This window comes from Doryrhamphus excisus, chromosome 8 (assembly GCF_030265055.1).
Source record: "Doryrhamphus excisus isolate RoL2022-K1 chromosome 8, RoL_Dexc_1.0, whole genome shotgun sequence".
NCBI lineage: Eukaryota > Metazoa > Chordata > Actinopteri > Syngnathiformes > Syngnathidae > Doryrhamphus > Doryrhamphus excisus.
Genome location: NC_080473.1, coordinates 15,116,338 through 15,131,632, shown reverse-complemented (window position 1 = coordinate 15,131,632; position 15,295 = coordinate 15,116,338). Strand labels below are relative to the sequence as shown.

General features: G+C 39.8%; 1 protein-coding gene and 1 long non-coding RNA gene across 5 annotated transcripts in view; one reads left to right on the top strand and one right to left on the bottom strand.

The window, feature by feature from the left end:
- The window catches only part of lsamp (limbic system associated membrane protein), a 282,520-nt gene that overhangs the window by 100,257 nt on the left and 166,968 nt on the right, over positions 1-15,295 (bottom strand). The window lies entirely within an intron of this gene.
- LOC131134989 (uncharacterized) lies at positions 10,681-12,868 on the top strand. The gene is made up of 3 exons (XR_009131507.1): positions 10,681-10,749; positions 12,441-12,477; positions 12,763-12,868. It is a non-coding gene; the product is annotated as an uncharacterized LOC131134989 (long non-coding RNA).

Here is a 15,295-nt window from a genome sequence, read left to right as displayed (position 1 = left end):
CTTGAGGGCACTAGTAACGGTAAAAACGGTATTTACAAGATTGTAACTACGAAATTATTCCATTCCATTTTTAAATGTCACAGTGGTACAGAAATGTACTGAAACACCTCTCACAGTGATGCATTTGTGATATCTGAGAGTACATGATCAAGCATCTCGGTCGTAGTGGTGGGCACGGGTGGGAGGCTTCTTCACTCCCATCACATCTCACAGCAGTTGAAGAAGACTCTCATAGCAGTTGACAACAACATGAAACACAGAGTTTCAGCTCCAGGTTTGATGAATTTTACTGATTATTGGCCAGAACCAACACATTTACAGAAACATTCACTGTTATTCTTGGAATCTCCCCACTAATTTTCACCTTGTCCTGCGTCGAAATTGTTTCACAGGTAGCATATTGTCCTGAAAGAACCATGCAAACATGGCAGCATAACAAGTTGCATAAAAACAACACTTGCCAGGGTTGGAAAATCCACATTTCCATGATTGTTAAACACAATTATAAATACATGCAGTGTAAAAATAATTAGATGCCTTACTTAACCAACAAATCAATCCACATTTGCAACATCCAGCATGTTTGGATGGGTTATACCACTACTCATGTTGCGTCCCTCTGCATAATCTTGTGGAAACTTGTCGTTAAGTTGGTTTTGTATACCCATTCAATAAAAACAACCCACAGATAGGGATGGGTATGGTTTAAATTATAGGTTACCATCAACACAGAACTGGGGTGAAAAGGCGTTCTTCAAGATAAATTGAAATTGGAGGACCTGAGCCCCCTTCATCATTTTGTTGAAATTCTTGGAACTAAAGAACTCGAAAGCATTGGACATTGTCACTGTTTTTAAATCAGATGTAACAACTCTTAACCTGATCATTTTACTTTTGTATTGCTGTATTATCTTCAATAAACTGTAGGCCAATGCAATTCCAATTTTTCCAGATTGCATTTTTATTGGCCAATTCTGTTACTACGACCAACAATGCCAAAATGTTGCTCTATGCATGTATCTGTCTGTGGAATGTGTTGTCTGTCTCCACTGGCCGGCTGTACAGTGAGCCTTTATCCACCAAGCATGGGAAGCACCGATTGCATAAGAGGATTAAAGGCTGACTGACATCCAGTAGTTCTGGAGGTGCGGTCAGTGATAAAAGAACATCTTTGATTGGGAAGCTCCTCTGACACTGCGACCACACCCCGAGGCTGATGGGTGCTTTCTGGTACAGTCTTTATTGACGACAATGATTGATTTCAGCCTCGAGGGAGCTATGAGTAATAGAGTTATGTCGGATGTGCACGGCGTCAGGGTCGACACCCACACACAAATGCACACAGACACACTCACTGTCCTTTCCAAAGGTCCAAACCACACAATTAAACCATAGAATACCAACATACCATGACATAACAAGCAAAAGTTAAGTAAGTAAAGTATCGCTTTGATATAAATGGCTATGTCATCTACTTCTATCACTATACATGCCTTAAACTTACAATAAAATGTCAGAAACGTGCTCCAAAATGCACGTAACAGAAACAGTAGTGAATGGACCCGAATTTAAACTGTGTGAGGCACAACAATGTCTTCTTTTGGAACAGCAGTAATACATTTTGCCTTATGCAGAAGCAAAAAAAAACAGTTCAAACATAAATTAGTAGAAATCCAGAAAGTAACGCATAACCTGGACATTACGGCATATTTCTGATTTTGAATCAGTGTCAGTTCCAAATCCGAATTTCGATGATAAACTCTAGAAATAACACACAAATACTCTGAAGTTCACATTGTGTGTCAAGTTTTTGTGCAGTACCAGGTGTCACCTGTACAATACGTGTGCCCGTTTTTGTGTCTCTCTCTTGCTGGTCATTTTATTTTTCATTTGGTTTCATCGCCATATTCTGCCGATTCCTATCCTCCTTGGTGTCAGTCCCTCAACGCTAAGTAGATGATTACAAGGGTGTTGGTCTGGCTAAATTGTTAATTAACTGATAGTGTGTGGTCCTCCATGGTCCTGGAGAGGATAAAAATACTCAAAAAAAAAAAGCCTTAAGGGGGCAGGGAAGCAGCGGACTGACAGCTGAAACATTTTAATAAGCAGCAAATATGTTAACAACCGTGTGTGTGTGTGTGTGTGCACATTTGAATGTAAGGGCGTAGCTCGCCAACTATCAGTATGTGATGGGACTAGATGTTCAGTGATTAGCATACTCATGCACATGCGCAATTAAGTGAAAAATGATTAATTTTTGAAAATGGGATAAATCAACTACCAAAGGTGCTTCCTCGGTCATAGAAGCTATACATCATATCTGTGTGTGTGTGTGTGTGTGTGTGTGTGTGTAAGAATAAGACTATTGAAGAACCCAATGTCCAAATGGCTCCTTTGGGAATGACCAATGCAGAACAATCAATTTCAACAATGGATGGCTAAAAGAAAGAGGAAATGGGCTGCATTGTCGTTTCTCTGCTCCAACATATTTCCTTCTAAACCATGAGGTGATTCCTCACCGTTATTGATAGATTCCTCCACTAAGAGGATAATTGGAGCGGTGTCCTTGAAAGTGAAAGTTACACGGCGCTCACCTGACACTTTTCCATCTGCCTTGACTGTAATGACCCAGACCATGATTGGATTATTCATTTAAACCCAAGATCAAGTGGATTTTATTTGCTTTAGTCCGATCTAAAGTGAGTAATTTACAACAGTATGGTTAAGATGTTGATTGTTTTCATGTATTGAAAACATTGCCGCACATATGGATTAAATCCAATAATAAATCAAATCAACTTTATTTGTATAGCACTTTTCCTGCAAAGACATGCAACACAAAGTGCTTTACATAATTAAAAACAATTACCACAATTAAATGGAAATACAAATACTAAGAAAGCCCCTCCCTGCCACCCTCCATACAACACACACACACACACCCACACACAATCAACAATCACACACAGTAGGGAGACATGGCATGGCACTGAGGATCAAGGGAACGCCACCTTTGGGGTCGTCCACACCCGGGCCCTCCGACTCCGACAGAGGGGCGGACCTCCACATTAAAGGGAGGAACCCCCAGCCGGCCGGGTCGAGGGGACCCAAGGATGGCACCCCCTCAGCAGACCCGACACAGCCCCCAGTGTGGAGGACCCCCCCTGAGGAAATACTGGAGTTAAAAGCTAAAAACTAAAAGCATAAAATAGGACTAAAAAGATAAAAACATAAGAAAAGTTTAAAAATATTAGTTAAAAACCTGATTAAAAAGATGTGTCGTTAATCTTTTTTTTTAATATAATAATGATAAAAATAATATAATAGAAAATATATAATATATATAAAATAATATAATAAAAAATAATGTTCATATGATAGTTTGTATGGCATTACTAAATTTAAAAAATATAATAATGATAAAAATAATATAATGAAAAATATATAATATATATAAAATAATATAATAAAAAATAATGTTCATATGATAGTTTGTATGGCATTACTAATCAAAGTGGAATATAATCTTTATTTATTGGAAAATTATACACGACACTTAACACACTGATGTACTTTAAGTATCCCCTTGTGATTATATTCCGTCGTATCATCAGCTCTAAGCAGCTTTGGCTACATGCGTGGGGGTCAACCCTGGTCAAATATGTAGTTACTTTAGCCTTTGGGCCAGCGATTTAGATTTTAATCTCATCGCTGTTACTGCAAAATCCACATCAAAATTTACAAAGCCAGCCAGCCAGCCACTGGGACACATATTTCATACTCCTCTGAAGATGTTTCACACATCAAATGGGGCAGAACACACACACACGCACACACACACACACACGCAATGTGAGTTGTATTAAATGCCAAAAGTCTTAATCATCTGGCATTTTTGTATGGTATTCAAAAAAGGAACAATTAGCTGTGACCTGCGGTCAGGGCAAGCAGTTTAGGCAAAGCGTCACCTGTCATGATGAAAAAAAAAAAAAAAATGATAAAATACAAATATTCATATTTGTCCTGAATTTATTTTCTGAATGATTCCAACACTTTTTTACATTTTCTTAGATACATCACTTAATTTGCACACAAGGCGTCGGTTCCTCACCAGCCGTGAATTTTATCACACGTCATTGACAATTATTGTCAGACCAACCCCCACCCACTTTTAACTTAACGACTGTTATCTTACTTCACTTTAATGTTACATAGACCTGTCAGGACAACACATTTTACTGGACAATAAATGCAGATATATCGTATTATTGTCAACATTACTTTGAGACCATTTTTTTATATCAATCCAATAATAATATATGGCATAATAATAATGCGAGTACACCGTATCAAAAGCAATGAACTTTAATTTCTCAAGAGGATTTAACAATGCAACTGCAACGTGAAGAGTTTTTTGAATAAAATTAATTAAACAAACAAATATTATAAATTAACAGACAAAAAATAAAATGGATGCTTTGTCTCAAGACAGCTGGGATAGGCTCCAGGAGGAGCGTACAAAAAGCGAGACATATTTTTGGTTATCATTTCCATCAAAAATCAAACCCTCCAAAACCATAGTGCTGTGTAAGTATAAAGACCAAGGGAATAGTTTCAATTGCAAGATCTATCGATCTTAGGCCCTAAAGCCTTCAAAATAAAAGCGCATTGTTTGCCCCCTGCATAATGAATACGGGACTCTTCTTATCAGTTCAGTTTCGCTACCAACAGATGACAAGTGTAGGATATGTTGATCCGCGTAGATCATCATTTGGTATTCTCAAACACCATACTGAGACCATTTTAAGATGTTCATGTGCACTGCACTGCATAAAAGATGGATGAGCGCTTTTCAGTCTGAAAACCCCAACAAGAGTTGGTGTGCAGGAGTATTCTAACACATTTTCATGTTTCCACTGAGATAAGGTACCAACCCAACAAAAATAAATGACTGCAGGGGGTTCTGAATGTTTTAGTATGCCGTTTTCAGAATGTATTATATGTGCCAATTGCACAATCAATATTTGAATGCCAACGTGCAATGGGTATTGGGTATTCTAATGTCTGGAAGTCTTGCTTTTTGAAGAGAGACCGCATAATCAATGAATCTGTGCTTGTTCCCAACTCCTGTTTCAATGTCAGTGTTGTTTGCAAAACAATGCTGCTGAGCAGATCTTAGCATAGATCTTCATAGATCTTCCACTTCCTATAGATGGCATGACAATCTTCTTTAGACTTATGGCGTGGCTTTCATTTTGTTTTGGGCCATATCATAACTTTGATCAATACTCATATGCGGTAATGTTTTACTGTCATTATGAATCTCCATTAATGTAACCAATTTAAATGAAAAACGTCCACTTGATCAACAGCTTAGTTGATCAATAAAGTAGATTAGCGAAACAGCTTCTGTGAGGATTTGTGTTCAGGTTGATTGACAAGCCAATTATGACGTTTCAAAATACTTGAGTGAATGCATGGACACAAAGTAAAGTGTTCATGGTTTTTTTTGGACCATAGAAAATATTTGTGTGTAATGTTTCTATTTTTTTTTTTTTTGCATATTTTTGCATGTTTTCCTGTCAGCATCAGATGCTGACGTGTAGATTTGTGGCATGTACAAATAGACACCGTGTGTGTCAGTGCAGCACGGTCGTCAGATGCAGGGAGACGTGTAAACCCACAGTATTCCAAAGACAACGTGAAATGTTGTTTGCTTGTTGAGAGTAGGATATGTGCATTGCTGACATCAAGAATTTTACATGTTGATAGCTGTAGCGGCAAAGTCAGTCCGCGCCTCATGCATTCTAGAAAAAAAGTGTGGTTTTTTTTTTATCACAAATAGCTGAAGTCAGAGGTATTGAAATATTCCTACAGAACTGAGTGACAGCATACTGTATGTTTGATAAAGACAACTGAGTTTGATGCTGACGGGATGTTATCGTGAATGTGTAAAAGTGTGTTATTGGTGCTGCGGTTTCATTTGTCCAAATGAAAGCAATATGATAGGGTTATGAGCAAGGCACCGTGGTCATGAGCTCTACTCTGCAACACGGTTGGGTGCAACAAAGGTGACAGGTAAGACTGTACTTGGTGTTAGTCTTTTGAGTGCACTGCTAATTCGACTGGAAAATGAATACAGTAAACCTCGGATATATCGGACTCGGATATATCGGAAATTCGCTCACAACGGACAGATAAAAAAGAACCGATTTTTCTGTAATGCATTTCCAATAAAAATTCATTGCATATATCGGATTTTTTATAACGGATTTCGCCTATTTCGGACAAAATCTCCAGTCCCGTTCCAATGCATTTCCATTAAATTTCCCTCGCATATATCGGATGGCCGCATCGTGGCGCTCCGATTCGCCGAATCGTGACAGGCCGCTATACGACGTCATTTGCAGCGTTTGCAGCGTTGCCTGCGCGTCCAGGTACATTGGAAACAAAGTCAAGGAAGTGCCTTTTTATAACGGATAAAATCCGATTTACGCATATACCAGATATAAATCCGATATATGCGTAAAACGGACATTTTCCGCTATACGCATATAACGGATTTCGCTTATATCGGACAAAACCAGTGGGAACAATTGAATCCGATATATCCGAGGTTTACTGTACAACGTGTTTAGGAAAAGATATGCAGCCCCCTGTTTAATAATATTGTTATAACTAGTCTGAGTAAGAAAAGGTCAGCAATGTTCTGCTACCAATAAAGTAAAACAAAACTTAAGAAAAGAGGAAGGCAAAATCACCATGAAGCATTTAGGGAGAAAAATGTAATATGTGTCCCCCACTGTAATTTCAATGACTCCCGACATGAAGTTTCAAAGTGAAGAAAGTCTTTCAGTTCCCTTCTGTTGTTGTGAGTCAGTTTATACTGCTGCCTTGCTTCAACAGAGGCTTTCTTTGAGAATCTATGAGCTTGCTTTGGCTATTTCTATCTCACTCACTCTCTCTCTCTCTCTCTCTCTCTCACACACACACACACGGAGTAAATGAACAACTCCTAGTCCTTCCAAGCTTGGCATTGGGGCGGCATTCCATTCCTTGCATATTAATCACCTCATTCATACACCAGTGCAGGGTTTGCTCTCCAGCCAACAATTACTCTTTTCCTTCCTCTACTGTTGCCCCTCCTCCTGTTCCCAGAAGAGCACCAACAAGCTTGGGTCAAGCAGAGAGTAATCAGCTATCTACTAATTATGATGCTGTATTACTACACTGCTGTCCCAGAAATAGCCTAAGGTTTAAATGGAATACTCATCAAGGAAATAGTGTTGGGACACCCGGCCATTACACCTGCTGGGAATGCATTTTTCATTGAATATGAAGTTGCAACTTCCACTCAATAACCAAAAAATGATTTATGTGGTCTAATGATATTGCACGGGAGTAGCTGGCCCACCTTGTCTGTTTTTGTTCGTCCCAAAGGTGAGCTTAAGCCGACGCGAAGCACATCCAATTATATATCTGAAACATGCCTGGTCCAGCCAGTCTCGTGTTCGGAATTTTGAGTTGAGAGCACTAGCCATCGAGCGAAAAGCCCAAACTGGATGTCCAGCATGACTCTCAAGACTGTTGGCCAGCTGGTATCCGCTATATTTAAACCTCGCTTGGTACACTGGGGCACAGAACAACCACCTTCGCCAAACTGGACCCACAGTCACTTATACAAAAAGTATGCCACAAAACAGCCACATCAGACGTGCAGAACTTTAAAACAGAACCTAATGATGGCAGCGTTATGTTATTGCAACTGTAAATTATTTTTGAGCGCAATCGCTCATCCTGAAATCAGTGCATGTGCCATCGTCTGGTGTGACATATTAAATACTCATTAATTAAAACACAGCGTCAGCATGTCCCACTTGACATACAGTAGCTCATGTGATTTCCTATCAGGTGTGACTTATACACCATATATATATATATATATATATATATATATATATATATATATTTATACACACACAGATGTCTCATCACTCGCCTCAATCTATTTTCAAAAATGTATTAAAAAATGATCGCTGGCCTATTATTAGTCAAATAATAGTTAAAGACAAGTTACGTATATGTAGTATTCTGGTCAAAACGTCATGAAGTCAATGCATTTAACCTCTCATTCTGTGTGGAAGTGGTAAAATTTTGTTATTTTTGTCTCTTATGTCCCTGCAGTGTTCCCGTACTCCGCGCAATGTGGTGTAAACAAAGAATAACCGGAGTGGAAAAGTGACTATTGGGGTGTTATTTCATGTCTATATGGCCATATTCCCTTTGTATTAAAAAAAAGAATTTGTAGTGTTAAAATACAGCTGTTTGGTACATTTCTACAGTGTATTATATATGTATCCATATATTTACAAAATGACGTATTTCAGGTTCTGTAGCTTTAGTGTGTGTTCTTGTCGGTGTCAAGTTTGCTCCTTCTGGTATTCTTTTTTTCTTCTGTGAATTTAATGTTGTAAGGAGAGGCTCCATGAGATTCCTACAAAAAAGCTTGCTTTGATGATCGTAAATACTGGTAAGTGCGACTTGTGTTTTTTTCCTCTTTATGACACATTTTTTGACTGATGCAACTTACACTCCCAAGTGACGTATAGTCTGGAAAATACCGTATTGCAGACACAGTGTTTATATAGTATTTGCCTTATGGTCCACTTCAGGGAGCAAAAAAGCAATTACGAGTCGATATGGGATGGGAACCAGCGAGGTGAAGTCGCTATATATTTTCAATAGAGATTTTATTCACTTTACATGTTTGTCATGGTTATGACTGCGTCAGCTGTGAACGGGGACAAGGACAAAGAGCCTTGTGATAAAGGGGCAATAAACGTGATGGAACATGGACCTGACTGTCCCTTAGTGATAGGGCCTTTATTTCACAGCTAAGACAGAGACTTTAATGACTTGGGAGGGAGATGAGCCAAGCGCTAAGATGGCCAGACAGTAGGACAGCATGGCACCACTTAGCCCTTGCCAGTAATGGCTTAGACACCTCCATCCTTCTTCTCTGTCACAATGGGCAGGCTCTGCCATGCCTCCCTTCGACAGAATCACTGTCTACTTCCCCCCACACATGCTACAATAGTACAACGGGACCCATTGAAAGGCGGAGTGACAGTTGGAGGACATAAAGCTCCAGGGTAAAGGGCTGTACAGTCGAGAATATAAAGAAATGGACAGCTAATGGAGTAGGAGACAACGAAAGAGCCTTCCAATGAGATAACGCAATAAAAAGCAGCAGGGGCGGATATTCATGATATGATGTTTGTGTTGCCATTTAGTTGAAATGCAAACTTTATTTTAAGGAGACTAAAAACAACTTTCAGAACTTTACTAGACTTTATTTTATGGCAATGTAAAATAAAAAAAAAGTGTGAATAGTTTTTACTTACATTCTAGTATAAGTAAACTAAACTAAAATACAAATAGTGTCAGTAATGTTACACTGATGAGACAATAACCACCTCAAAAAAAAACAAAAAGAAGTCTACCTATGTGTCTATGATATATATTGTGCCTTATATGGCTTATTGACTCCTATGACGTCAACTCCTTTGGGTAATAGGAGTGTCAAGGTGACTATAGGGGTGCTGTTTCATGTCTGGAAGGCTCTAGCAATGTTATATTTATAATGTAATTAGAAGGTTGTAAACAGATGTTCTATGCTGACTAAAAATGCTTTCGATTATAAATATTACCACACAAAAACTTATCTGATCTGGGATCTGGGATTACTGCACTTTTATTTTCTGTAACTCCATTTAGTATTGAAGGTATTTGCTAAATTTTGCTAGCTAAAGATAAAAGCAAACACATAGTCTCACAAATACAAAGGATACTAAAAAGAGGACTAACGTGACATCTGACGGTTAAGGTGGAAACATCAAGTACGCATATGACCTCTGCAAAGGAAAGATGCCTTGATGCCACAGCGAACAAACGAAAAGAGAAACAGAAAGCGGTTCAAGCAAGGGCAGTGGCGAAAGCTGATTGGTCCAGGACTCCAGCCTCAGGACTCCACTCTCGAGTGTATAAAAGGCCGGGCAGGGAAAGGAAGGGTGCTTTTTTGCAGCTGCGCTGTAATAAGACCCGCTTACTTGTAGGCATACAGGGACTGCAGATAAGCCCGGATGTCTGTATTAGGTATTGTTGTCAGGAATAAACAATCTGGTTCTCATTCTATAATTTGGTTCTTTAAGATTCTCTATTCGAAACCCACTTAGAGTCCTCAGGGGAGGATTTCTACAGTATAGCTTGAAGTTTACAATACAGGATTGTGAAGCTCATCCAACGATTGAAGAGAATGTTGGTCCTGTTTTTCAATTTCAACAAAACCCTTTGAGATGAATGTGTGCTATTTATTTTCCAACCTTGATACCTCAAGAAAATCTTACAAAATATCAGTCAGTGTTTCCAATATTTTGGCCGTTTTATACTTTGATATACAGTTAAGTAGATTATGTCATTAGACTGAGCCTGTGATCACTGCAACCAGCGGCGTCTCGTGTTAATGAGGGCAATCTATGATCTGACCCAGTGCTGGAGCTAACCATATGCCCCAATAAGTCAGCCTTCCATCTATTCCGGTTAATGAAAGAACTATCTAATCAATATCAGCTCAGCAAGGCACACGAAATCCAACATTTTTTCTCACTCTCAAGCTTTGCTGTTCCTCTTGTCTGTCCTAATTCTGCGGTCCACTCTGCTTCCGGCTTGGCAATCTGCCTCTCTTCAGAGGTAGGTCACATTAATTCATAAAGCTATTTTTTTGGGTAAAAAATACTAGATAAATAAATAAAAGCAGTTTATCATTCCAGGGCGGAAAGCCTAAAAGACTAAAAGGGACACAAAAAATTGCCCGCTTTATGTGACTCACCAAAAAGCCACATTTAATTGCCGTATTTTCCGCACCTGCGTTGGCGCAGTCTCAATTAGGGGATCTTGGGCCAAAAACGAAAACAAAAGGTTTCTTCCTACTGCCTGAACCGTTTGGGTGGCAACACTCTCAACTTAGTTACGGGGTAATGGTAATGGTAATGGCTTTATTTTATTTGAACATGCATCAGATTACAATTGAGTACATCCCATAATCAGTTCCCAGTTCCACATGTCCAAAAGGAGTAGGAAGAAGCAAAGCTTATTAAATCCTACCCCTCCATCTGGTACTTTTACAATCAGTAACTGTTACATTTGTTCACTTCCTGCTTTCCATAATACAGTTTAAGGTTTTTTTTTTTTTTTTTTAAATAATGTACAGGTGACCAGTATGTACTGACCCCCTAGCATTACACGCTGCACAAAAAACTTTATTCTTAGCCCAAGCTCCACTCGCCCGGCGCGTCCTCCATGTCAATTTCAAACATGTCCCTCTCATCCTTGTCGGAGTCTTTCGTTGTTAGATAGTCCATTCAACTTGTGGTGTGTAACCACTGTCATCACGTCAATTTTGCCAGTGGGTTTCCACTCATCATTGTCGGAGTCTGTCGTTGTTAGGTAGTCCGTAGTCGCCGGGGCAAACGTCACTTTTTAACCCTCTCAATTCACTTCACTTAACTTTCACAGGAGAGATAGTAGCAGTGTTGTTGGACCCGTTAGGATACGTGCTGTGTGTATTACGTGTAGTTCTCTTATACTTAAGCGGAGCACTTAAGCGCAGCACTTAAAAAAAACAGCATTTTTACAGATTTTGGAACACATATAGGGCGCACTCCATTAAAAGACACATCATCCATTTTCATTTTCAAGTGCGCCTTATAGTGCGGAAAATACGATAGTTGTGAAAATGTACATTCAAATCCTGCCCCCCCCAAAAAACTCACAAATACATATTAATATTTTCATTTATTTGTCCAATTATAAGAGCCTGCAGAGTGAAAGGCCAGGGTCCGTCACCTATCACTACAGCTACAGAGGCTCCTCCTTTCATTAACAAACTGACATCCGGTAGTTACGGCCACAGTGGGTGGACACAGCCAAGCGACAAGGGCAGGCCTGGAAGAAATACTCAGCGTGGATAATTGCAAAGGATGGTTAAAGATCATCACAGGGGAAAGCATACATACATCTGCAAGCATAATTTTAGAAGGCTTTTATTTCAGTATTTACTTTTTCAACATGGCACCATGCCGCTATGGAGAGGAAATAGGTTAGAAATCAATTTCAGGGTATATAATAGATAACTTATTCCCTTGTCCTATTTTTTTACTTTTGTACTCATAAAACAACGGGTGTCATCCTGCACAGTTGAGTCCTCTATCGGGTCGTTTTTTCATTTTTTTGGCAGATTTGGCCACAGACAGAACACATATGGGTCAGCTCAGGAGTGCATTACTATTAATACCGAGGTTTATATTTGCAGGAGTAGTTATGGATTGTTGGCTGTGAGAGAAATAATTATTTGATACCCTGATGATTTTGTGTGTTTACAGTCTAAAAGAAGAAAATGTCAAGTCCCAAATTTGTATGGTAGGTTTATTTTTAACATAATGGATTTTCTTTTTTTCAGGTCATGCTATTTCCAATATATACCCATGGAAATTACATAGTTGATATCTTTCAGTGTTACAGGAAAATGTATATGCACAAACATTTTACGGCTCTGTCAAATATCCTGTTTCATTCAATATAATCAAATTGTAGTTTAGTGCTATTCTGGTTTAAATAACTAATAAACTAATTTTAACTGCCAAGCTGAAGCTTTTGCTCGAAGAGATGCAGTCAATTTTCTTACATTTAAAATGTACCCTCTAGGGAGTCACTGAAATAAGTAAAGAAGGGATGGCAGAGAAGAAGACTAAAGCCTGAATTATGGTCCAGCAGCACAAAGACAGCAAAGGTGACTGCGGCTGGCTTCACCCCCTCCAAACACTCCTGGATGTGAATCTTCCAAAAAAATCTAACTTCACGTCAGTGGCGACACTGACCGCAGAGCTGTGATTATTTGTCTTTCCTTCATGAAGTAACACCTTGTTTATCACAGCTAATTGGTTCCGGACTCAAACCATGACAAGCGGATGTACGATTCCTTTTGTGACACTCCTAGCCCATTGCTTCAGTAGAATTATTATCATTACTGTTAATTCCATATGAGGCTGTAATAAACTCTTCTCTACAGGCAACATACAGTATATGGAAGTCAGAAAAACAAGAAATTCAGGAAAGTGTAAAATATTTACACACAGCTACAGTGAAGAAAATAAGTATTTGAACACCCTGCTATTTTGCTATTTCTCCCACTTAGAAATCATGGAGGGGTCTGAAATTTTCATCGTAGGTGCATGTCCACTGTGAGAGAGATAAACTAAAAAGAAAAATCCAGAAATCACAATGCATGATTTTTTAACAATTTATTTGTGTGATACAGCTGCTAATAAGTATTTGAACACCTGAGAAAATGAATGTTAATATTTGGTACAGTAGCCTTTGTTTGCTATTACAGAGGTCAAACGTTTCCTGTAGTTTTTCACCAGGTTTGCACACACTGCAGGAGGGATCTTGGCCCACTCCTCCACACAGATCTTCTCTAGATCAGTCAGGTTTCTGGGCTGTCGCTGAGAAACACGGAGTTTGAGCTCCCTCCAAAGATTTTCGATTGGGTTCAGGTCTGGAGACTGGCTGGGCCATGCTAGAACCTTGATATGCTTCTTACGGAGCCACTCCTTGGTTTTCCTGGCTGTGTGCTTCGGGTCGTTGTCGTGTTGGAAGACCCAGCCACGACCCATCTTCAATGCTCTGACAGAGGGAAGGAGGTTGTTCCCCAAAATCTCACAATACACGGCCCCAGTCATCCTCTCTTTAATGCAGTGCACTCGTCCTGTCCCATGTGCAGAAAAACACCCCCAAAGCATGATGCTACCACCCCCATGCTTCACAGTAGGGATGGTGTTCTTCGGATTGTACTCTTCATTCTTCTTCCTCCAAACACGCTTATTGGAATTATGACCAAAAAGTTCTATTTTGGTCTCATCTGACCATAAAACTTTCTCCCATGACTCCTCTGTATCATCCAAATGGTCATATGCAAACTTAAGACGGGCCTTGACATGTGCTGGTTTAAGCAGGGGAACCTTTCGTGCCATGCATGATTTCACATCATGACGTCTTAGTGTATTACCTACAGTAACCTTGGAAACGGTGGTCCCAGCTCTTTTCAGGTCATTGACCAAGTCCTGTCGTGTAGTTCTGGGCTGATTCCTCACCTTTCTTAGAATCATTGAGACCCCACGAGGTGATATCTTGCATGGGGCTCCACTCCGATTGAGATTGACCGTCATGTTTAGCTTCTTCCATTTTCTAATGATAGCTCCAACAGTGGACCTTTTTTCACCAAGCTGCTTGGTAATTGCTCCGTAGCCCTTTCCAGCCTTGTGGAGGTGTACAATTTTGTCTCTGGTGTCTTTGGACAGCTCTTTGGTCTTCGCCATGTTACAAGTTAAAGTCTTACTGATTGTATGGGGTGGACAGGTGTCTTTATGCAGCTAACGACCTCAAACAGGTGCATCTGATTCAGGATGATACATGGAGTGCAGGTGGACTTCTAATGGGCAGACTAACAGGTCTTTCAGGGTCAGAATTCTAGATGATACACAGGTGTTCAAATACTTATTTGCAGCTGTATCACACAAATAAATTGTTAAAAAATCATGCATTGTGATTTCTGGATTTTTCTTTTTAGTTTATCTCTCTCACAGTGGACATGCACCTACGATGAAAATTTCAGACCCCTCCATGATTTCTAAGTGGGAGAAATAGCAAAATAGCAGGGTGTTCAAATACTTATTTTCTTCACTGTATTCATTCATTCATTTTCTACTCCACGAGGGTCGCGGGGGTGCTGGAGCCTATCCCAGCTGTCTTCGGGCGAGAGGCGGGTTACACCCTGGACTGGTGGCCAGCCAATCACAGGGCACATATAGACAAACAACCATTCACACTCACATTCATACCTATGGACAATTTGGAATCGCCAATTAACCTAGCATGTTTTTGGAATGTGGGAGGAAACCGGAGTACCCGGAAAAAACCCACGCATGCACGGGGAGAACATGCAAACAGTAGACAGAGATGGCCGAGGGAGGAATTGAACCCTGGTCTCCGAGCTGTGAGGTCTCCACGCTAACCACTCGATCACTGTGCCGCCCTCCACACAGCTATATGAATCACAATTTCTTTTTGGCACATAACTTATAGTAGGACTATTTTAAAACAGTTTTCAGGTTATGACGGCTCCTCGTTTGACTGTTGACATATGAGGTAATGTATTGTGTCATTTCCGTTTTTCGGA